The sequence below is a fragment of the Macaca nemestrina genome, chromosome 17 (genome assembly GCF_043159975.1).
Source record: "Macaca nemestrina isolate mMacNem1 chromosome 17, mMacNem.hap1, whole genome shotgun sequence".
In the NCBI taxonomy this organism is placed as follows: domain Eukaryota; kingdom Metazoa; phylum Chordata; class Mammalia; order Primates; family Cercopithecidae; genus Macaca; species Macaca nemestrina.
The window spans coordinates 19,573,283-19,596,552 of NC_092141.1; the positions used below are offsets into that span (position 1 = coordinate 19,573,283).

At 47.8% G+C, this 23,270-nt stretch overlaps 3 long non-coding RNA genes and 1 other non-coding gene across 4 annotated transcripts; 3 read left to right on the forward strand and 1 right to left on the reverse strand.

The window, feature by feature from the left end:
* The first annotated feature begins 2,517 nt into the window (after nt 1–2,517).
* Nucleotides 2,518–3,400, forward strand: LOC139359467 (uncharacterized). Its single transcript, XR_011615482.1, has 2 exons — nt 2,518–3,047; nt 3,186–3,400. It is a non-coding gene; the product is annotated as an uncharacterized lncRNA (long non-coding RNA).
* A 6,636-nt stretch (nt 3,401–10,036) lies between these two features.
* LOC139359468 (uncharacterized) lies at nt 10,037–14,854 on the reverse strand. The gene is made up of 3 exons (XR_011615483.1): nt 14,541–14,854; nt 11,658–11,811; nt 10,037–11,537 (listed from the first exon to the last, which is right to left on the reverse strand). It is a non-coding gene; the product is annotated as an uncharacterized lncRNA (long non-coding RNA).
* LOC139359469 (uncharacterized) lies at nt 14,854–22,628 on the forward strand. Its single transcript, XR_011615484.1, has 3 exons — nt 14,854–15,215; nt 15,473–15,568; nt 22,396–22,628. It is a non-coding gene; the product is annotated as an uncharacterized lncRNA (long non-coding RNA).
* On the forward strand, nt 14,959–15,030 carry TRNAW-CCA (transfer RNA tryptophan (anticodon CCA)). The gene has a single exon. It is a non-coding gene; the product is annotated as a tRNA-Trp (tRNA).
* Nucleotides 22,629–23,270: the final 642 nt, after the last annotated feature.

Genomic DNA, 23,270 nt, shown 5'->3' on the forward strand with positions numbered 1-23,270 from the left:
GGAGCTTGCAGTGACAGAGCGAGACTCTGTCTCAAAGGAAAAAGAAAGAAAAAAGAAAAGCTCCTGCATATACCAGGAAATCTAGAGAAGCCAGGTGCATGCCCAAGGCTTGACACATGCTCCAAAAAGAACTGAGCAGACATGAAGCTTATTCCTCTGGCTGATCTCTAGACTCTGTGCAAGCAGGGATAAAAATTAAAGCAGAGTTGTATGAGGTCTGGCTAAGCACTGATGGAGCGCCTCAACTCAGAACAAATCTGCAAAGTGTGGAAGAGGTTTTTTTAATTCTTTTCATTTTATTTCTTGGTTTTATGGCTACAGATAATTAAGGATCATTAACATTGACCACTAAGGAAAAGGAACAGAGAATTCAGTGACCACACACACACAACAAAGAATAGTTTACAAAGATAATTTTAAAAGACACTGGGCCGGACGCGGTGGCTCACGCCTGTAATCCCAGCACTTTGGGAGGCCGGGACAGGCAGATCACAAGGTCAGGAGATCGAGACCATCCTGGCTAACACGGTGAAACTCCGTCTCTACTAAAAATACAAAAAATTAGCCGGGCGTGGTAGTGGGCGCCTGTAGTCCCAGCTTCTCAGGAGGCTGAGGCAGGAGAATGGCGTGAGCCCAGGAGGCAGAGCTTGCAGTGAGCCGAGATCGCGCCACTGCACTCTAGCCTGGGTGACAGAGTGAGACTCCTTCTAAAAAAAAAAAAAAAAAAAAAGCCAAAAAGTAGAACCCAAATATTCACCAACTGATGAATGGAAAAATAAAATGTGGCCAGGCGTGGTGGCTCACATGCCTGTAATCCCAGCACTTTGGGAGGCCGAGGCGGATGGATCACCTGAGGTCAGGAGTTTGTGACCAGCCTGATCAACATGGTGAAACCCTGTCTCTACTAAAAATACAAAATTACAAAATTAGCTGGATGTGGTGGCACATGCCTATAATCCCAGCTACTTGGGAGACTCAGGCAGAATCTCTTGAATCTGGGAGGCGAAGGTTGCAGTGAGTTGAGAGGCCATGCACTGTATGATTCCATTTACATGAAATACTCAAAACAGGCAATTCCTTTATAAAGACAGAAAGTAGACTAGTGGTTGCCTTGGGCTGTAGAAACTGGCAGATGTGATGGTTAATTTTATTTGTCACCCTGACTGAGGAACAGAGTGCCCAGATATTTGGTCAAACATTATTCCAGGTGTGTCCGTGAGGGTGTTTTTGGATGAGATTAGCATTTAAATCAGTAGACTGAGTAAAGCCCACTGCAAATGTGGGTGGGCCTCATCCAATCAAATTGCAAATGTGGGTAGGCCTGATTAGAACAAAGAAAACCCTCCCTTGAGTAAGAGACAATTCTTCTGCCTTTGGACTTAAACTACATTGCTTCTTCCTGGGTCTTGAGCCTACTGGCCTTCAGATGGAAGTTACACCAGTGGCTCTCCTAGCTTTTAGGCCTTTGGACTTAGACTAGAACAAAACCATCAGCTCTTCCGGGTCTCCAGCTTGCTGACTGACCCTGCAGATCTTAGGACTTGCAAGAGCCAATTCAAATACTTATATGTCCTATTGGTTTCCTTTCTCTGGAGAATTCTGACTAATTCAGGGGAATTGGGAGGTGACGGTTAAGATTTCATTTTGGGATGATAAAAATATTCTACAATTGACTTTGGTGATGGCTGCATAACTGTGACTATATTAAAAGCCACTGAATTCTATGGCATGTGAGTTCTATCTCAATATAACATTAGCTATTTTTGTATGGTATATGAATCACATTTCATGATAACATATAGCTACTTTTTTTTTTTTTAAGAAAAAAACTGTTTTTAAAGGCATTTGATACAGTCATTGTATATACTTTATTAAAGACCTAGAGGCAGAGGCCCTAGAAGGAGCAGGGGTCGCCAGCCACACGGAGATTCCCAGCCCCCTTCTCCTGCTTGGGTTCGCGTACTCAGGCTCACCCCTACGGGTGGGCCTCTTGGACGCAGCAACCCTCGGAGACAGGGCCACGGGTGTGGGATGCTTCCTCCTTTCCAACTGGCCAGGTGATCCTGGGCAAGTCATTGTCCCTCATCCCAAGTATGTCTCCATGAGGTGTGGGACAGCTCCTGGTTCCACAGAGGACCGAGCATGGTGGCAGGTGGAGGCCCGAGCCGGAGGGGAAGTACTGTCGCCATGGTGCAGCAAGTAGGACAGGCGGTTCCAGATGAGCACGTGGGGTGGGGCGGGGCCGGGCCAGCATGACGTCACAGGAGCCCCATTGTGACGCACGCACAGCCTCAGCTGGGATTGGCCGGGAGGGCGTGGGCCGGGGATAAAGCGAGAGTTCCAGGGCCCGACCCTGGCCAGAGTCTGGGCAGAGAGACTCGTGCTCGTGCTTCTCCTGCGTGGGCCTTCCTTCTAGTTAACCCGGAACTCTGATCCTGCTGAGAAGGCCACGCTCACCTGTCTTGGGTCCCCTAAGTCCCAGGCCTCGTATGCATGTCAGCCCAGGGCTGGAGCTGCACCTCTATGCTAGGTCTGCCAGGCCTAGCCTCTGACTGCTTTCCAGGCTTCTTGCCCTTCTAACTTTCCTGCGGCCTCCCTGCCTCGCGCCCAGGTCTGTCTGGGTCGAGGTAACCAGGGTCGGGTGGCGGCCTCGGGAAGTCGATGTACTGTGGGAAGTGTGGATGCCACGTGGCAGTGCCTCCATGGGAAGCCGTGCCTCCAGCTCAGGGACAGACGTCCTCAGTGAGGCCCACTGTCCAGCCGGACATCTCTAGAGCCTCTGGGACAAATTTAGACTGAAACCCATTGAACCTTTGGAAACATTCATCAAATAAACTGAATTGGGGGCATAGGAACAGAAATAAATGAAGGTCATTCCCTGCAGAGAAGAACCAAAACCACAGAGAATGAAGAACTAGGTTTTAGAATAGGAGCATCTAAAAATAGTTTGTACTGGTGCAGACAGGCTGCCTTTTTGCTCATGATGACAAGAAACATCAGAACCTCAAAATAGGGCTTAGAGGAGCCACCTTTCCCCACAAAAAAAGGTGTGGATTGTACCTCTCTTTCCTTTAAAGAACCTCAGGATTGGTTAATGGTTCTGTGGGATATGGGGGCCTAAGTCCTGGCCCAGAATTTCTTGAAGTGTTTGGGGTAATCTGTAATCAATACAATTTTATTCTTAGGAACATTTTCAGCAGCGCACGGTGACTCAGGCCTGTAATCCCAGCACTTTAGGAGGCGGAAGCGGGTGGATCGCTTGAGCCCAGCAGTTCAAGACTAGCTTGGGCAACATGGCAAAACCCCATCTCTATAAAAGGAAAAAAAAGGAACACTTTTCTTCAGAAAGGGAAGATGTCAATAGACTGAACCATAGATTAAACATGTTTTTCAAAAAATCTCCAGGCCAGCGCAGTGTCTCATGCCTGTAATCCCAGCACTTTGGAAGGCCAAGGTGGGTGGACCACTTGAGGTCAGGAGTTCCAGACCAGCTGGGTAACATAATGAAACCCCATCTGTACTAAAAATACAAAAATTAGCTGGGCATGGTGGCAGGCGCCTGTATTCTCAGCTACTCAGAAGGCTGAGGCAGGAGAATTGCTTGAACCTGGGAGGCGGAGGTTGCAGTGAGCCAAGATCGTGTCATTGCACTCCAGCCTGGGCAACACAGTGAGACTCCGTCTTGGGGAAAAGAAAAAAAAAATCTCTATAAAGATGCAAGAGTCCTTACAATATTATCAAAATGTGAATGGAAGCCTAAAGCAGAAAATCTCTTGGTTGGGGGGACAGCAAAAGGCTCTTTAAAGGAAGATATGCCACATAAAAAAGCCCTAAGCGGCTCAAGGTAATCTGTGAAAATGGTTCGCTAGTCACTTGACCTCCGAGAACCCCACAAAATCATGCAAGTCAAGAGTTTCCAATCTTCATGTTCACTTTAAGGTATGCAATTCATAGTTGTGATCCAAGAGTTCCTCGTGTTCCACTCAAAAAAGAACACTTGTGAACCTGCCCAGGCCATCAAGGGTATGCATATTTGAAAAGCCACGAAGTATCCAAAAGATGTCACTTTACGGAAACAGTGTGTACCTTTCTGACGTTACAATAATGAAGTTGGCAAGCAGTGGGGCTGGACACAAGGTCGGTGACCCAAAAAGAGTGCTAAGTTTTTGCTGCACATGCTTAAAAATGCAGCGAGTAATGCTGAACTTAAGGGTTTAGATGTAGATTATCTGGTCATTGAGCATATCCAAGTGAACAGAGCACTGAAGATGCGCTGCTGGACCTACAGAGCCTATGGTCGGATTAACCCATACATGAGCTCTCTCTGCCACACTGACGTGATCCTTACTGAAAAGGAACAGATTGTTCCTAAACCAGAAGACAAGGTTGCCCAGAAATATCCCAGAAGAAACTGAAGAAACAAAAACTTACGGCACGGGAGTGAATTCAGCATTAAAATAAATGCAATTAAAAGGAACACAATGGAGGAAAATTAATGAAGGCCATTAAAGGAGGTAAAGTTGTACAATGAGAATTCAAAAATAGATTTGTTGCAAAGATTAAATGAAATAATGCATGCAAAATACAGTACAAGGAAAATAATAGGTCCTCAGGAAAAAAATATTAGATAAAATAACAAAGATCTGCATTTCCAGACCACTCAGAATTGGTTTGTGAATCATTCTGGGGTGATTCACACCAGATTCACACGAATTCTGTGGCCAATTTACACATCCATCAAGCATCACAAGAAGTTCACACAATCTGGATTCTGAGCATGCAATCAGAGTGATTAGATTGGACTCCATATGGCCTAATCAGAGAAAGAGTAAATTTAGAGGAGAAATGAGAAAGGGAAAAAGAAAACCAACATTACAACAAAGTACTTAGAAAAAGGGGCCCATTCACACCATGGTGTCTTTAGGTTTATGTGACTCCACTGTAAATATTAACAGCAAACTTAGTTGCCACTCATGCTTGAAGAGAAGCTAGAAGTAGGTTACATTATACACCTCAGCCCTACAGCACTTGTCAACTCTGTACCCATGAAGTCCTAAATTCTGACATATCTGTTGATATTGTTTGAATGTGTCCTCCAAATTTCGTGTGTTGGAAACTAAATCCCAAAATTCACCTGTTTATTGGAGGTGAAGCCTTTAGGAGGTAATTAGGATTAGATAAGGTCATCAGGGCAGAGTCCTATGATGGGACTGGTGGCTTTATAACAAGAGGAAGAAGGACCTGAGATAACATGCACACTTTTGCCCTCTCGCCATGTGACGCGTTCTACGATGTTATGACACAGCAAGAAGGCTTTCACCAGATGCTGACACCATGCTGTTGGACTTCTCAGCTCCCAAAACCATGAGCTAAATAAACTTATTCTTTATAAATTACCCAGCTTCCCCAAGTATTCTGTTATAGCAACAGAAAACAGATCAAGATACCTGTGAAAGCCTAAATACACTAGGCACACTAAATATCAGGAATCCAAAAATTGTTCTCTCTGGAACCCCTTTCCATACATTACTTCCCTTAATGCTTACAATAACCCTTTGAGATAGGTTATACTCCACACATTTTAGAGTTGAGAAAACTGGCAAAGAAAAGTTGGATGGCCTATCCAAAGTCACACAGCTAGCAGGTAGAAAGGACTTGAGCCCCTGTCCTGACATCTGGCCCTCTGGCATAGTTGCTACGTCTTTCTAGGTAGAATGGATCTCCATACCTTAGATCTTCCTTATTTGTGTTGCTGAAGACATTTTTAAAATTTTATTTATTTATTTATTTATTTAGAGATGGAGTCTCATTCTGTTGCCCAGGCTAGAGTGCAGTGGCACAGTTTTGGCTCACCACAGCCTTGGTCTCCTGGGTTCAAGCTATTCTCTTCCCTCAGCCTCTCGAGTAGCTGGGATTACAGGCACGTGCCACTATGCCCAGCTAATTTTTGTATTTTTAGTATAGACACGGTCTCACCATGTTGGCCAGGCTGGTCTCGAACTCCTGACCTCAAGTGATCTGCCTGCCTAGGCCTCCCAAAGTGCTGAGATTACAGGTGTGAGCCACCACGCCAGGCCCATGAAGACATTTTAAACCCAGAAAAGTAAATTCCGATTAACAATTAGAATAGGCCAGGTGCAGTGGCTCACACCTGTAAACCCAGCACTTTGGGAGGCCGAGGCGGATGGATCACTTGAGGTCAGGAGTTCGAGACCAGCCTGGCCAACACAGCAAACCCCTTCTGTACTAAAAATACAAAAATTAGCCGGGTGTGGTCGTGCGTGCCTGTAATTCCAGCAACTGGGAAGGCTGAGGCATGAGCATAGCTTGAACCTGGGAGGTGGAGGTTGCAGCGAGCCGAGATCGCACCACTGTACTCCAGCCTGGGTGATAGAGCGAGACTCTGTCTCAAAAAACAAAACAAAACAAACAACAACAAAAAACCTGATTAGGACAAAGCTCTCTCTTTTACAATGAATATCATATAGCAGGTTGGAAGACAGCTGTGGTGGTCCAAGAAAGACAGCCTCATATTCATTAATGGTGACAGAATTACAGAGCTCTGTCTGCCACTGGGCTTCTCTCTGCGCACAGCCCTCACTAATAAGCCACACTCATCATCAGCTGAATTTGTGAGCATTGAGGAAGCGTGGCCTTTGGGTTTCATAAAGTACCGAGTCCAGCTCTCTAGGCTGAAAAACATCTCCAAAGACAGGGTCAGCCAAAATTGTCATGGGGGCAAAGATAAATGGAAAAAGTCATGTTTATTGTCAAATAGGGACTGGCTAGATAGGATCCTTGTCTCTTGCTAGTTGAGCTCACAAGCTGTTACCCCAACAGACATAGCACTTTCAACTTCCAACATTCCATTTCTCCAGTGCAATGGGCATCCAAATCACTCCAGTGTCTTGAGACCATTGAACATACATGGCACTCTTCTAATCAGACAGACCATTGAAAGACTTTAGGCCCTGACTGTTTAGCCACATTTACATGAGTTTGAACTGAACCAAGTCTTGGGACAAATCAAAGCCTAATAGGTCACAGAAGCCTTAAAAGGGGGACAGGCAGAGAGAGAAGACAAGGCAATTGTTTCCATCTGTAACCTTTTTGGATTTTCCCATTTTAAGAGAGGGTTTCTTTCCTATTTGAGGGCCTTGAGCACAACATATGAAATGAATGAAAATCTGGCATCAAACAAAATCATCATGAAAATCTAAATGCCCAATGTTCACAAACTCCCTGCATCTGCATTTTTACCCTCAAGTAGCAGCTAGACTCCACTTTGTTCTTCCTCCATCTCCCCTATCATGAAGTTAAGATTGGCTTTTTTTTTTTTTTGAGACAAAGTCTCACTCTGTCCCCAGGCTGGAGTGCAGTGGCGTGATCTCGGCTCACTGCAACCTTTGCCTCCCAGGTTCAAGCGATTCTCCTGCCTCAGCCTCCTGAGTAGCTGGGATTACAGGCACGTGCCACCACGCCCAGCTAATTTTTGTATTTTTAGTGGAGACGGGGTTTCCCCATGTGGGCCAGGATGGTCTCGATCTCTTGACCTCGTGATCCACCTGCCTTGGACTCCCAAAGTGCTGGGATTACTGGTGTGAGCCACCTCAGACTGGCCTTTTTTTGTGAGGAGGCTGCAGCCTGGTGGAGGCTCCCTCTGTCTGGGGCTCCACATGAAGCCCACACTGACTCCCAGTGAGGATTTCTGATGGAAACTGAAGGCATGCCACCAGTTTCAACGGTATCTTTCCTCCTGAAGAGTGGCATAGCTAGCTGATGTTGGGACTTAGAAGAAAGGTTTACTGTCACCATGAAACAGGAGTTCCTTTCTTTCCTTTGAGCTAAATTCCCTGTTAGCAGGGAGTGGGGGAGCTGGAGAAGATGATCCAGAGACCTTGCTCCCAGGAATCTGGAGTCACCTATCAGTTGGGCACTCATAGTTGGGATTGGTGGTTGAAGTAGGACATCAGAGATGGGTAAAAAAACAAACAGGGGGAAAATCTGCAAAACCAACAAAATCTGCAAAAACAGGAAAATCCGCAAAAAACAAAGAGGGGGAAAATCTGTATGTTGCATGCTGTGGCAAATCCCAGATGTGGCCCCCAGGTCCTCCTCCAAGGGAGAACTTGCTGTCCAGCCATAGAAGGGCAGTTAGTGGACAGCCTACAGCTGGCCTTTGCCTACCTCAGCTTTCCAACCAATGTCACCATCCCGCAGGAGTGGCCCTGGCCCGTGACTGAGCAAGGTGGTGGCACAGGGCAAGCCATTTCCATGGAACGTGGGATTCCCTTAACAGAGCTCCCCATGGGCAGGCAGAGAATACAGGCATCTAGAGATAGTTTGTACATGTGCATCTTGGCCTGGCGGCTCTCCCTGCCAACCCGGCCGACTCCCATTTCCTTTCACAAGTGTTACTCCCAAAATCACTGTGTCAGCAGATACTTCCCAAGAAGCCAGCCTGCAAGAGCAAGGCTGTCCCCCAAACCTTTGGTGTAGTGGTAGAGATAGCCCACTCCAGGGGGCAGCATACCTTTTACCTTCAGGGTTCAGCTTTCAAGTTCTGATTGGAATTTGTCAGAATTAGGAATGTGTAAATCTAAAAGATAAATGACATCTTCCATGGGCTTTGGGGGAGCTGGAACATTTTCAGCCCCTTAGAAAACAGGAGCCAAGGCTGTGCACAGTGGCTTACACTTGTAATCCCAGCACTTTGGGAGGCCGAGGCGGGCAGATCACGAGGTCAGGAGTTCGAGACCAGCCTGACCAACATGGTGAAACCCCGTCTCTACTAAAAATACACAGATTAGCTGGGCGTGGTAGCACGTACCTGTAATCCCAGCTACTCGGGAGGCTGAGGCAGAAGAATAGCTTGAACCTGGGAGGCGGAGGTTGCAGTGAGTCAAGATCCCACCGCTGCACTCTAGCCTGGGCAACAGAGCGAGACTCTGTCTCAAAAAAAAAAAAAAAAAAAAAAAAGCTGGGGATGGTGGCCATGGTCCCAGCTAGTTGGAAAGCTGAGGCAGGAAGATCCCTTGGAGCCTAGGATGTCAAGGCTTCAGTGAGCCACGATGGTGCTACTGCACTCCAGCCTGAGCAACATAGTGAGATTCTGTCTCAAAAACAAACACAAACACACTCACCAGTTACCCAGGTGTGAGATGATACTAAACTAAGCAGAGGCCGGGAAGCCAAGCTATGTGTGTTTTTCTCAGTGATGAGGCAGCCCCACTCATAATGTGCCTGTGGTGTAACCTCTGCATCCCTCTGCCTCCTCCACAGTAGTCACTCTGAGTCCTCACTCTTACACCCCTTTACTCCAGGAGCCTTGTATGTTCATGCGTAGGGGCCAGCCCTCACCAGGGTCAGCTTCCCAGCCTCATACCCTGGAAATCCAGACTGCATCTGTACAATGGACAGTCAGGATGCTCTAGGGCATCATAATTATAAACACAATTTTTATGAAAACAATCTTGAGGGCATATCTTTGCATTTATCCTTAATTGTTTCTTTAATACATATTCTCTAGAAATAGAAATGCCTGGACAAAAGCGTCTAAAAAACACTCATCATATTACAATCCAAAAAGCAAGTTCCAATTTATACATGCTTTTTCCATCTTGCATGAGAATATTTATTTCCACATATTCTTGCCAATGTTGGTAATTATCCTAGTTTGTATTTGTCGATTTTCTATATTCTACAGAATATAGTTTGTTTGTTTGTTTTTTAGTAAGATTTAGCTGGGCGTGGTGGCTCACACCTGTAATCCCAGCACTTTGGGAGGCCGAGGTGGGCGGATCACAGGGTCAGGAGATCGAGACCACGGTGAAACCCCATCTCTACTAAAAATACAAAAAGCTAGCCAAGTGTGGTGGTGGGCTCCTCTAGTCCCAGCTACTCGGGAGGCTGAGGCAGGAGAATGGCGTGAACCCGGGAGGCAGAGCTTGCAGTGAGCCAAGATCGCGCCACTGCACTCCAGTCTGGGCGACAGAGCGAGACTCTGTCTCAATAAATAAATAAATAAATAAATAAATAAATAAATAAATAAGGTTTAGTGTTTGTATATACAAACTCTAAGATAAGGAAGCAATTCTTTACAATTTCTGGGCAACAGCAGAGCTGGGAGGAGGGCGAGGCACTGAGTAACTCTCTCAGGTGCAGAATTCAAAGAGCTGTCAAAACACTCAGCAATCAAGACATTTAAAATATTCAATATTTCTAAAAGTAAAAAGTAGTGCAAAAATCTCTGGTGAACAAAGTATCAAAATTTTACATAAGATGGGTTTCCACCCTGCACAACTGCATGCTTGCCTCACTCCTAGTCCTTGCCCTGGTAAGTAGGGTCCTAGTCTTTATTATTTAGTTGTTTATTTGTTTGTTTGTTTTATAGAGACAGGGTTTCACATGTTGGCCAGGCTGGTCTTGAACTCCTGACCTCAAACGACCTGCCTGCCCCAGCCTCCCAAAGTGCTAGGATTATAGGTGTGAGCCACTGTGCCCAGCCAGGGTCCCGGTCTTTAAAGGGACCCTGTAACCACATCTGCTTAAGTCACTTGATCTAATCTCTTCATGTAATCACAACACCATACTGTAGTTTAACGTCATGCCCCTGTCATAGAACACAAGACAGTGGTTGGTTCCATATCCCAGGAAAATAGGGGCCAGGACATCACAGGTGTAGCCACAAATCTGAGCAGGGGTCCAAACACGGTGGAGGCTGGGTGCAGTGGCTCATGCCTGTAATCCCAGCACTTTGGGAGGCTGAAGCAGGAGGATTTTTGAGGCCAAGAGTTCACAACCAGCCTGGGCAAAATAGTGAGACTCTGTCTCTACAAAAAAGTTAAAAATTAACTTTTAATTAATTATGGGTGTGGTGCTGTGCACCTGTAATCCTAGCTACTCAGGAGGCTGAGGTGGAAGAATCACTTGAGCCTAGGCATTCAAACTGCAGTGAGCTGTGATCACACCACTGTACTCCAGCCTGAGCAACAAAGACCCTCAATCAAAAACAAATACGAATTTTTTAAAAAAAGTTTTTATTTTTAGACAGGGTCTCGTTCCCAAAGTGCTGGAATTACAGGTGTGAGCCACCTGGCCTGGCCAAAAAAAATTATTGAAATAGAGTGACACTGGGCCGGGCGCGGTGGCTCAAGCCTGTAATCCCAGTACTTTGGGAGGCCGAGGTGGGCGGATCACGAGGTCAGGGGATCGAGACCATCCTGGCTAACCCGGTGAAACCCCGTCTCTACTAAAATATACAAAAAAAACTAGCCGGGTGAGGTGGCGGGCGCCTGTAGTCCCAGCTGCTCGGGAGGCTGAGGCAGGAGAATGGCGTGAACCCGGGAGGCGGAGCTTGCAGTGAGCTGAGATCCGGCCACTGTACTCCAGCCTGGGTGACAGAGCGAGACTCTGTCTCAAAAAAAAAAAAAAAGAAAGAGAGTGACACTGGTCTTTCCTTGGTGTGGGGCAGCCTTCCAGTAGACTCTGGACGCAGGTTCTGAAGTTCTCACAGTGACTTTGCTGTGTGGCTGATGCTGGAAAAAGGAAGGAAGTTCCTGATCAGCAGAAAGGGAACCCAGCACACCACTCCCCAGCTGCCCCCACCAGGGTCCAATCCACCCTGGGCCATCCAAAGCAAGAAGGAGGAGACTTACGTGTCTGGCCACCTGGAGGTGGAATCAGTAATTGCCGCTGACTTCCCTCCCAGAGGAAAGACAAGGAGCCTTTGGCTTCCTGCTTTTCTGACAGCCTGGGGGCTGGCACCTCAGGAGTCACAGTTGATCCTAAATTCCTGCTCTTCTCTCACATCTGGACACAAACACAAAAATTATCAAAGACGTGTTTCCTGTGTGACATGTTAGAGGCACCCTGGGAGCCCTTAGATCCTTCACGGGGAAAAGCAAACATGCTTCCTCTTTTCTTTCTGTAAAGGCAGGGGCCCTTTCCAGATCTTTCTTTTCTCTTTTCTTTTCTTTTCTTTTCTTTTCTTTTCTTTTCTTTTCTTTTCTTTTTTTGAGGTGGAGTTTCGCTCTGTCGCCCAGGCTGGAGTGCAGTGGCCGGATCTCAGCTCACTGCAAGCTCCGCCTCCCGGGTTTACGCCATTCTCCTGCCTCAGCCTCCCGAGTAGCTGAGACTATAGGCGCCGGCCACCTCGCCTGGCTAGTTTTTTGTTTTTTGTTTTTTTTTTTTAGTAGAGAGGGGGGTTTCACCGTGTTAGCCAGGATGGTTTCGATCTCCTGACCTCGTGATCCACCCGTCTTGGCCTCCCAAAGTGCTGGGATTATAGGCTTGAGCCACCGCACCCGGCCTTCTTTTCTTTTTTCTTTTCTTTCTTCCTTTTTTTCTTTTTCTTTCCTTTTTTTTTTTTTTTTTTGAGATGGAGTTTCGCTCTGGTTGCCCATGCTGGAGTGCAATGGCTCGATCTCGGCTGACTGCAACCTCGGCCTCCCGGGTTCACGCAATTCTCCTGCCTCAGCTTCCTGAGTAGCTGGGACTACAGGCGCCTGCCACAACACCCGGCTAATTTTTTTTGTATTTTTAGTAGAGACGGGGTTTCACTATGTTGGCCAGGCTGGTCTTCAACTCCTGACCTCAGGTGATCCAACCGCCTAGGCCTCCCAAAGTGCTGGGATTACAGGTGTGAACAACTGCGCTGGCCAGATCTTTCCTTTTCTAAAAGGCATAAAGCCCTTGGGTGTTGTATTTATTGAATTAAGATTGATGCTTCATGTTCTTCAACAGACCAGGAGAGTTTATCTTTCTTATTTAATAAGGTTTTTTGTTTTGTTTTGTTTTGTTTTGCGACAGGGTCTCGCTCTGCCCCAGACTGGAGTGCAGCGGTGCGATCATGGCTCACTGCAACCTCGACCTCCTGGGTTCCAGCGATCCTCCCTCCTGGTCCTTCTGAAGTGCTGGAACTACAGACATGAGCCACCACACTCGGCCTATTTACTAGCTTTTTTACTGAAGAATTTATTCACTCACTTATTGGCCAGGCCCAGTACCTCACGCCTGTAATCCCAGCACCTTGGGAGGCCCAGCCAGGAGGATCACTTGAGCCTAGGAGTTCCAGACCAGCCTGGCCAACATGGCGAAATCCCGTCTCCACTGAAAATACAAAAATTAGCAATGGATGGTGGCACACGCCTGTAATCCCAGCTAAGCGGGAGGCTGAGGCAGGAGGATCACTTGAGCCTGGGAGGCAGATGTTGCAGTGAGGCCATATCACACCACTGCACTCCAGTTGGGGTGACAGAGGGAGACTCCGTCGGAAAAAAAAAAAAAAAAAAAAGCATTCACTCACTTGTTTTGTTTTTCTTATTTAATAGGAAGAAGAAAGTACTGTACAAATCAGGGACTTAAGACTCCCACAAGAGCCCGGAGTCTTAAGTGGACAATGAGCCATTGAAAACCATGCCAGGGTCAGTCACGGTGGCTTAGTCTGTAATCCCAACACTTTGGGAGGCCAAGGATGGCGGGTCACTTGAGGTCAGGAGTTCGAGACCAGCATGGCCAGCATGGTGAAACCCCGTCTCTAGTAAAAATACAAAAGTTAGCGGAAGTGGTGGTGTGCGCTTGTAATCTCAGCTACTTGGGAGGTTAAGGCAGGAGAATCGCTTGAAACCTGGAAGCGAAGGAGGTTGCAGTAAGCCGAGATCGTGCCACTGCACTCCTGTCTGGGCGACAGAGCAAGACCCTGTTTAAAAATAATAATAATAAATAAATAATAAAATATGGGCTTGGTGGTTTACGCCTGTAATCCCAGCACTTTGGGAGGCCTAGGCGGGCGGATCACCTGAGGTCGGTAGTTCGAGATCAGCCTGGCCAACACGGCAAAACCCTGTCTCTACTAAAAATACAAAAAAAATTAGCCGGGCGTGGTGGCGGGCGCCAGTAATCCCAGCTACTCGGGAGGCTCGGGAGGCTGAGGCAGGAGAATCGCTTGAGCCCGGGAGGCGGAGGGTGCAGTGAGCCGAGATTGCGCCACTGCACTCCAGCCTGGGCAACAGAGCGAGACTGTCTCAAAAAGAAAAAGAATTGTGGCATTTTTCAAGTATGTTTGGCAAGCTGCTTCCTGGTCGTGGGCGTCGCCCTCCGCACCCCCGTGCTTGTCCCCTGAGAGGAGAGGAGAAAGGAGCAGCCCTGAGCCCCGCGACCCCGCGACCCCGCGCCGCCATCCGCTCTCGGCCGCCACGCCTGGGTCCTGCCGCCTCCCGACGACAACGTCGCCGCTTCACAGGAGGCACGGGACCTGGCGAGCGGCGACCGCGAACGCCTCTGCCGGCCGCCCAGCAGCCCCCCGCCAGGCCCCGGCGTCCCCAGCACCGCCCGGAGTCACCCCACCCCCCTCCTCGGCGTTCTCTCCTCCACCCGCGTCCCCTCGCCCGCCCCGACGTCCCCTCGCCCGCCCCGACGTCCCCTCGCTGCGCCTTAGAGTCCTCTCTGCCCGGGGGTCCCTCTGCCCTCTGGGCTTCCTCCAGTCCCTGGTTCCTCCCCCCTAACCCCCGGCGTCCCTACTGCTCCTCGGAGTCACCCACCCCCACGTCCCCTAGCCTCCGCGGCGTCCCCTTCTCCCCTGCGTCCCCTCGCTCCCTCCCAGAATCCCTATGGCTCCGGGATTCCCCTGATCCCGGGCCTCCACCCGGGCATCTCCTCAGTCCCACACCCCGGTGCCAGTCCCCGCATCCCGGCGTCCCCTCGCCGGGTCACTCCGCGACGCGGAGAAGGCGGAGCCCGAGTGTCGGCCGCCGGGTAGCCGCTCCGCTGCGGCGCCGCAGTTCAGTCTGGGATGTCCCAGCGCATCAGTGTTCCCACACCCGAGAAACCACACTCGCCAGCGCTCTAAATTGGTGCTGGAATTCGGGAAAGAGGGCATTTTTCTTCCGCAGCCTTTAAGCCCTACGACCATACTGGAGAAACGAGGTCTTTAGCGATGCGAAGTCGCATGCTTGCTGTGACCTCGTGGCGCAATGGTAGCGCGTCTGACTCCAGATCAGAAGGTTGCGTGTTCAAGTCACGTCGGGGTCAAAGTTGGGCTTTTTTTTTTTTTTTTTTTTCCTTGTAGAGAACTGGAAGGAGAAGAATAAAAGTCATAAATGAAGAAATTAAGCCCCGTGCAAGATCTGTTGTCCTTCCAACGCAACGGAAAACAACTCGTTTTTCCTTTCCCTGGGAGTAAAAAAATCGTTCCGTTCCGAGGGAAAGAGTTTCCGGTAAGAGGGGCACCACCAACCCTCCGAGTGAACCCCGAGGGAGCTGGAAGCCACCCAGCCCGGTCGCAGGGAGGGTGCCCTGCCCGCCACGCCCACGCCCACTTCTGCCCCCTCGCCGACTCACCTGGGCTCTCACCTGGAAGGGGTCCCTCGCGTCCCGGAAGTGTGCTCCCCACCCTAAGGACTGGTGTCTTTTGCATCTCCGTCTTCTCCCTGCCTGCCTTGAAATTCTCTTTTTTTGTCTGCTGCACTTTCAGGTATTCCTAGTCTCAGTGATGGTCTCTCTGGTGGTCCTTTCTCTGACACTTGAATTGACACCTCATTCTCAGCAGGTCTATAATTTGGCCACAGCCGTAAGTCCTGGATATTCACTTCAATGTTGTCTAACATTTGTTACCGTGTATTACATCTGGTTGGAGGGTTCATAGGATCTAATATTATGAAACATGATGTTCAGGTCTGAATTCTCTCCACCTGCATGGTCCAAAACCCCCAGGCCAAGAAATTATAGTTTCCCAGGTTAGGAGACCCCACAGATGCTGGCAGAAGTTGAGGTAAATTCTCTCTGAGAGAAATACACCCTCACAATAGGCCTTCTAGTTTTCCCACATAGAAAGTCTCAGTTGAAATTTACTCATAATATATTTTAAAGGAAAATAAAATCTGTGAAGCTGATTCTGCTGTCTACTGTTTTTGCAAAAACAGCAGAATCAGATCCACAGATTCCGGTATGGAGATTATCAGATACTGAATACACAATGGATATGTTTAATCTTTTTCAAAAAATAAAAGAGGGGACCAAAAAGTTAACTAGAGAATGATAAACAATAAAAATATATGTGTAAATAACTAAAAAAAAATATTCTAGCAATGAAAGATTTAATACTTGAAATTAGAAACACAATGGATATATTTAACAGCAGATCAGACTGAGTTGAAAAAAGAATAAAATGGAATATTGTGGTAATTCAAAATATGTGGTCAGGTGCGACTAAATATACAAATTGACAACTGCTCGACCATATTATAAAAATAGAGGGCCAGGCATGGTAGCTTATGCCTGTAATCCCAGCACTTTGGGAGGCCCAGGAGGGAGGATCTCTTGATCCCAAGAGTTCAAGACCAGCCTGGACAACATGGCGAGACCCCGTCTCGGATGTAGTGGTGCACCGCTGTGGTCCCAGCTACTCAGGAGGCTGTGGCAGGAGGATCACTTGAACCCAGGAGCTCAGGAGGCTGCAGTGAGCCATGATCACACCACTGCACTCCAGTCTGGGCAATAGAGTGAGACCCTGTCTCAAAAACAAAACAAAAAGTAGGCCGGACGGATCACCTGAGGTCAGGAGTTCGAGACCAGCCTGACCAACATGGAGAAACCCCATCTCTACTAAAAATGCAAAACTACCCAGGCGTGGTGGTGCATGCCTGTAATCCCAGCTACTCAGGAGACTGAGGCAGAAGAATCGCTTGAACCTGGGAGGCAGAGGTTGCTGTGAGTCAAGATCATGCCATTGCACTCCAGCCTGGGGAACAAGAGCGAAACTCTGTCTAAAAAAAAAAAAAAAAAAAAAAGTCAAGGAACTACGTTTTGGTATAAAATTCTTTGATTTCTTTTAGGGCCTGCTGTCTGTCACGTTGGTATCTTATTGCTACGAAAAGTCAGTCTTAAAGTCTCTGTTTCTTTCTTTCTTTCTTTTTTTTTTTTTGAGATAGAGTTTCGCTCTTGTTACCCAGGCTGCAGAATCTCGGCTCACTGCAACCTATGCCTCCTGGGTTCAAGCAACTCTCCTGCCTCAGTGTCCCAAGTAGCTGGGATTACAGCCGTGGTGCACCACCACGCCTGGCTAATTTTGTATCTTTAGTAGAGATGGGGTTTCACTATTTCGGTCAGGCTGGTCTCAAATTCCACCTCAGATGATCCACCCACCTCGGCCTCCCAAAGTGCTGGGATTACAGGCATGAGCCACCACGCCCGGCCAAGGTCTCCGTTTAAAATTGATGCTGGGCAACTGTGCCTGAATTCCAAAGGGAGGAAGGTATGAGGAAGCACGACTACCCATTCCCACCACGGCGTGAAATCGTATTTCAGGTTTACTTTAGAAATGCGCTTGGCCACCGGCCGGGCGCGGTGGCTCAAGCCTGTAATCCCAGCACTTTGGGAGGCCGAGACGGGCGGATCACGAGGTCAGGAGATCAAGACCATCCTGGCTAACACGGTGAAACCCCGTCTCTACTAAAAAATACAAAAAACTAGCCGGGCGAGGTGGCGGGCGCCTGTAGTCCCAGCTACTCGGGAGGCTGAGACAGGAGAATGGCCTAAACCCGGGAGGCGGAGCTTGCAGTGAGCTGAGATCCGGCCACTGCACTCCAGCCTGGGCTATAGAGCGAGACTCCGTCTCAAAAAAAAAAAAAAAAAAAAAAAAAAAAAAAGCACTTGGCCGAGAGGAGGGGTCCGTTCTCTTGGCTGGGGAGCCTAGGAGTTTTAGTTTACACCACATACTGGCATCCTTGGCTCCAGAGGGGAGGAATGAGCTTGGGCTTCAGAACCGAGAATGTTCCTATCAGAATCTGTTCCTTCAATGGGCTAAAGCCTGAGCACATGTCACCAAAGCTGGAGAGCTAAGCGGCACAAGCCAAGATCTGGAACTCACCTTCTGTTCCTCCCACGCGCCATCTGAACTTGATACTCAGCATGAGAAACTCCTTAGCGTCAGCCCCACTCCCACCTCAGAGGAGGGGCAGCCTTCCTCAGCGGGGACTTCAGCCCTGGGGGACACTGCCTGGCCAGGCCTTGGTGAAGAGTCCTCACGACCTCATTCCCTGGAGCTGCCTGTGGGAGACGGAACTCTAGAATCTGAGTGTCAGAAAGAAACTGGGTGATCTCAGCCTAGTTCGTGCTCCAGGGGATACACAAAACTGACAGTGGCTGGGAATAGAGGCAAAAAGTGTCCAGAGCGATTACAGAACTGGAAGGTCTCATTTGTATAAAACAGACAGAATGCCAGGGACCCATAGACTCCCACTCACACAGGACTAGAAAGGAAAAGGCCAAAACATTAGCGGTAATGATCTCTGGGTGGCAAGATAACAGATTTTAAAAAAAATCTTTTTGCCTGTGTTTTATTATTTTAAAGCAACAAACAGTAAAGAATAGTGGTAAATGTTCCAGCCTGCAGTGAGAGGACCTGGCTGGAAATCCTGACTCCTGCCCTGATTAGTTGTGTGGCCTGGGACAGTTTATCTAACCTCTCAGTCCCCAACTTCTTCATCTGTAAAATGGGAATAATAGTGGTCCCCATCTTACAGGGCAAATAAGAGAATTCAGTGAGTGGATTAGAGTTCACACTGCGTGAGTGAACATAGAGAGCTTCAAACAGTGCCTGGCACATGGCAAACACCATAGGTGCTGGCGGTGTGTTCACCATTACTCTGTAAACCAAAAGTAAAATTCTGACCAGGTGTGGTGGCTCACACCTGTAATTCCAACACTTTGGGAGGCCAAGGCAGGAAGATCGCTGGAGCCCAGGAGTTTGAGGCCAGTCTGGGCAACATAGAAAGATCTCATCTCTACAAATAATAATTTAAAAACTTAGCCAGGTGTGGTGACATGCACCTGTAGTCCCAGCTATACTCAGGAGGCTGAGGTGGGAGGATTGCTTGAGCCCAGGAGGTGAAGGCTGCAGTGAGCCATGATCATACTACTATACTCCAGCCTGGGTGACAGAGTGAGACCCTGTCTCAAAATAAAATAAAATAAATACAAAATAATAAAATAAAAACGTCTAAGCTCTCCAACTGACTGGCAGACACCCCCCCATTCCCTACCCCTGCCCCGCCCTCAGCCAAGGACATTCCAAAGTAAACCTGAAAATCTAGTTCAGGCCATGATGGGAAGAGGAGTCCACATGCCTCATGATACCCTTCTCCCTTTGGAATTCAGGTACAAGAGACCAACATTAATGTTAAAATAAAGATCTGGCCGGGCACAGTGGCTCACGCTTTAATCCCAGCACTTTGGGAGGCCAAGGCGGGTGGATCACCTGAGGTCAGGAGTTTGAAACCAGGCTGGCCAATGTGGTGAAACCCCGTCTCTACTAAAAACACAAAAATTAGCCAGGCATGGTGGCGGGCACCTGTATCCCAGCTACTAGGGAGGCTGAGGCAGAAGAGTTGCTTGAACCCAGGAGGTGGAGGTTGCAGTGAGCCAAGATCAGGCCACCGCACTCCAGCCTGGGCAACTAGAGCAAAACTCCATCTCAAAATAAATAAATAAATAAAAATAAACAATAATAAAATAAAGATCTTAAGACTGACAAAGCAATGTCTTTATAGGTACCAAATTCCAACCTGACTCTAGTATAGCATCACATGACAGATAGCAGGCTCCGAAAGAAATCAATGTATTTTATTCCAGAATATATATATGTGTGTGTATATATGTGTGTGTATATATATATAGAGAGAGTTGTTGTTGTGTTTGAGATGGAGTTTCACTCTTGTCACCGAGGCTGGAGTGCAATGGCGCAATCTTGGCTCACTGCAACCTCTGCCTCCTGGGTTCAAGCAAGTCTCCTGCCTCAGCCTCTCAAGTAGCTGGGATTACAGGCACGTGCCATCATGCCCAGCTAATTTTTTGTATTTTTAGTAGAGATGAGGTTTCACCGTATTGGCCAGGCAGGTCTTGAACTCCTGACTTCAAGTGATCCGATCCACCCTCCTCAGCCTCCCAAACTACTGGGATTACAGGCGTGAGGCACCACGCCCGGCCCCAGAATATATTTTTTTGGCATATTTTGAAATGGCCCTGCAAAGCTGTCTCTTGTAGAGGAAATTTACATTCTGTAGAGAATCCCCCTCCCTTTCCAGGTCTTTCTCCTGGTCCAGGAGATATTAACTAAGAGTCTGGTACGTTTTCAGGTCTGGTAAGAGCTCTAAAGCCCACCTCCTGGAGGCTTCCTCTGCATGAACAGAACCTCGGTCTCCACAACCCCCTATCCCCAGACACTCCTTTCTATTGATGCCGAGTTTTTAGATCATAACTTAACTCTTTCAACCAATTGCCAATCAGAAAATCTTTGAATCCACCTATGACCTGGAAGCTCCAATCCACCCCCATCACTCCCACCTCTCACTCCCCTCTTTGAGTTATCCTACCTTTCCATACAGAACCAACGTACACCTTACATGTATTGATTGATATCTGCAAGTTCTGTCCCCCTAAAATGTATAAAATCACACTGTGACGCAACCACCTTGGGCATATATTCTCAGGACCTCCTGGGGCTGGGTCACAAGTTGTGGTCCTCACATTTGGCTCAGAATAAATCTCTTCCAATATTCTCCAGAGTATGGCTCTTTTTGACAGCAGCTCTTCTAGAATTCTTAATGTTTCCAAGGCTAAGAAACTCATCACTAGATTAGTCAGCAAAAGAAGACTGTGTAAGTTCAGAACTTAGACCAAGAGTGTGTTCCGCTGTCCCCCAACTCCAAGACAGGGACCCGGTGGTTCTGTGACCTGCGTGCTGTGATGGATCATTCAAATGCACGGCAGGCTCCTGAGGCCATCACAGGCCGCCTGGCTCTTCTCAGGCTCTCCTGGTGGGGGAATTTTGACCACAGTTAGCAAGGGATAGAGCCAAGGACAGTTTCGCTGTCTAAAAAGCAAAACATCTCAGCACACCGGCAGAGGGCGCAAATTGCAAGCCCAGGAATCACAGGGACGTCATCGGGAACATTTTTCCTCCAACATAGAACTAATGAACTGTGTGCTTGGGTATTCTCTAAAATAATTTCTGGAAAACCATGTAACCCTTGTACATGTTCCAAGTGGGCATAAAACATTTTCACCATAATTAAAAATAGTTGCAAGGGCTGGCATATTACAAATAGTAACATTTAAAAATAAAATGGTTACATCATTGTTTTAAATATATCCAATGACGTATACACACCACAATTTGATACTGTCACCCATTTTTGAAAAATACATGAACAAGCTCTTCCTTAAAGTCAGAAAGTTTCATATTTCCTTTTTCTCTTCATATTTCCATTCCTTCCCTCCATCAATTTGTAATATACTTTTATGCTGAAAGTATTTTATTTACCACTCTGTCATGACTCTCGCCACAAAAATACAAACGTAAATTGAAAATTAAAATGTCTCATTTCCTGAGATCTTCAAAGGCTAAGTATTAACAATTTTTCTTCGGGATAGAATTATCACTATTTTTAAAAATCTTTTTTGTCTCCCTCAAATCGTGGGAACTATAATTAATATCAACACAGCGTTGCTACAAACAACACAAATATATTACACATCTTGGTAATGTATTACAAGGTTTTGAAGTTGTCAGACTGCCTCTTTGTTTGGCTCCTGAGAAGTGTTTCCGCCTTGGGGCAATGTGAGGTACAATGTGGGTGAGAAGGTATCTTTCTTTAGTGACAAATACACTGCCAAGAGAAAGGAGAAGGCAGTTTTCTTTTTTTTTTTTTTTTTTTTTTTTTTTGAGACGGAGTCTGGCTCTGTCACCCAGGCTGGAGTGCAGTGGCGCGATCTCGGCTCACTGCAAGCTCCGCCTCCCGGGTTTACGCCATTCTCCTGCCTCAGCCTCCCGAGTAGGTGGGACTACAGGCGCCCGCCACCTCGCCTGGCTAGTTTTTTGTATTTTTTAGTAGAGACGGGGTTTCACCGTGTTAGCCAGGATGGTCTCGATCTCCTGACCTCGTGATCCGCCCGTCTCGGCCTCCCAAAGTGCTGGGATTACAGGCTTGAGCCACCGCGCCCGGCCGAGAAGGCAGTTTTCATCAGAAACTTGGGAATCTGGAACAGTAGTTGCTTTTTTTTTTTTTTTTTTTTTTTGAGATGGAGTCTCACTCTGTCACCCAGGCTGGAGTGCAATGGCATGATGGCATGATCTCGGCTCACTGCAGCTTCTGCCTCCCGGGTTCAAGCGATTCTTCTGCCCCAGCCTCTTGAGTAGCTGGAATTACAGGCACCTGCCATCATGCCCAGATAATTTTTGTATTTTTGTAGAGACAGGGTTTCGCCATGTTGGCCAGGCTGGTCTTGAACTCCTGACCTCAGGTGATCCACCTGCCTCGGCCTGCCAAAGTGCTGGGATTACAGGTGTGAGCCTTAAAACTTTCCTTGTCACACACAGTATTCCCTTGTCACGTACAGTTGACTGCTCCAGTTTGAAGATGCCATCAAAACCTGCTATGGAGAGACTGGGAAAGCTGACCGAGCCAGTGGCCCACTGGAGGGACCGCAGCAGAGCAGACGGAGCAACCACATCCCAGATGCTGGGGGAGGAGCACGCCCCCAGGTCTTTGTATGGCCCCAGAGAGCTGGGCCAGATGTCACTGAGCCAAGTCAACCCAAAGGAAACCTGGAGACCGAGTCACAGGCAGAATCTGTGCAAAGGGACGAGTGGACATTTTAAAAAATAAAAAGAAAAATGCAATTTTCCCAAATAACCTTATTACTTTATGATGAGGAATAACAGAACACCCATGAGTAGGTAGTTTTTCTGTTTTAAATTTTTTTTTTTTTTTTTTTTTGAGACATTGTCTCTCTCTTTCACCTAGGCTGGAATGCAGTGGCACCATCTTGGCTCACTGCAATCTCTGTCTCTCAGGTTCAAGCGACTCTCCTGCCTTAGCCTCCTGAGGCGCTAGGATGACAGGCGCCCACCACCACACTGATTTTTTGTATTTTTTTTTAGTAGAGACAGAGTTTTGCCACGTTGCCCAGGCTAGCCTCAAACTCCTGACCTCAGGAGATCTGCATGGCTCAGCCTCTCAGAGTGCTGGGTTTGAGCCACCACTCCCGGCCTGTTTTACATGTTTTAACTTAGGTTAAAGAGTTGCTATTTTGGCTGGGCGCGGTGGCTCAAGCCAGTAATCCCAGCACTTTGGGAGGCCGAGACGGGCGGATCACGAGGTCAGGAGATCGAGACCATCCTGGCTAACCCAGTGAAACCCCATCTCTACCAAAAAATACAAAAAACTAGCCGGGTGAGGTGTCGGGCACCTGTAGTCCCAGCTACTTGGGAG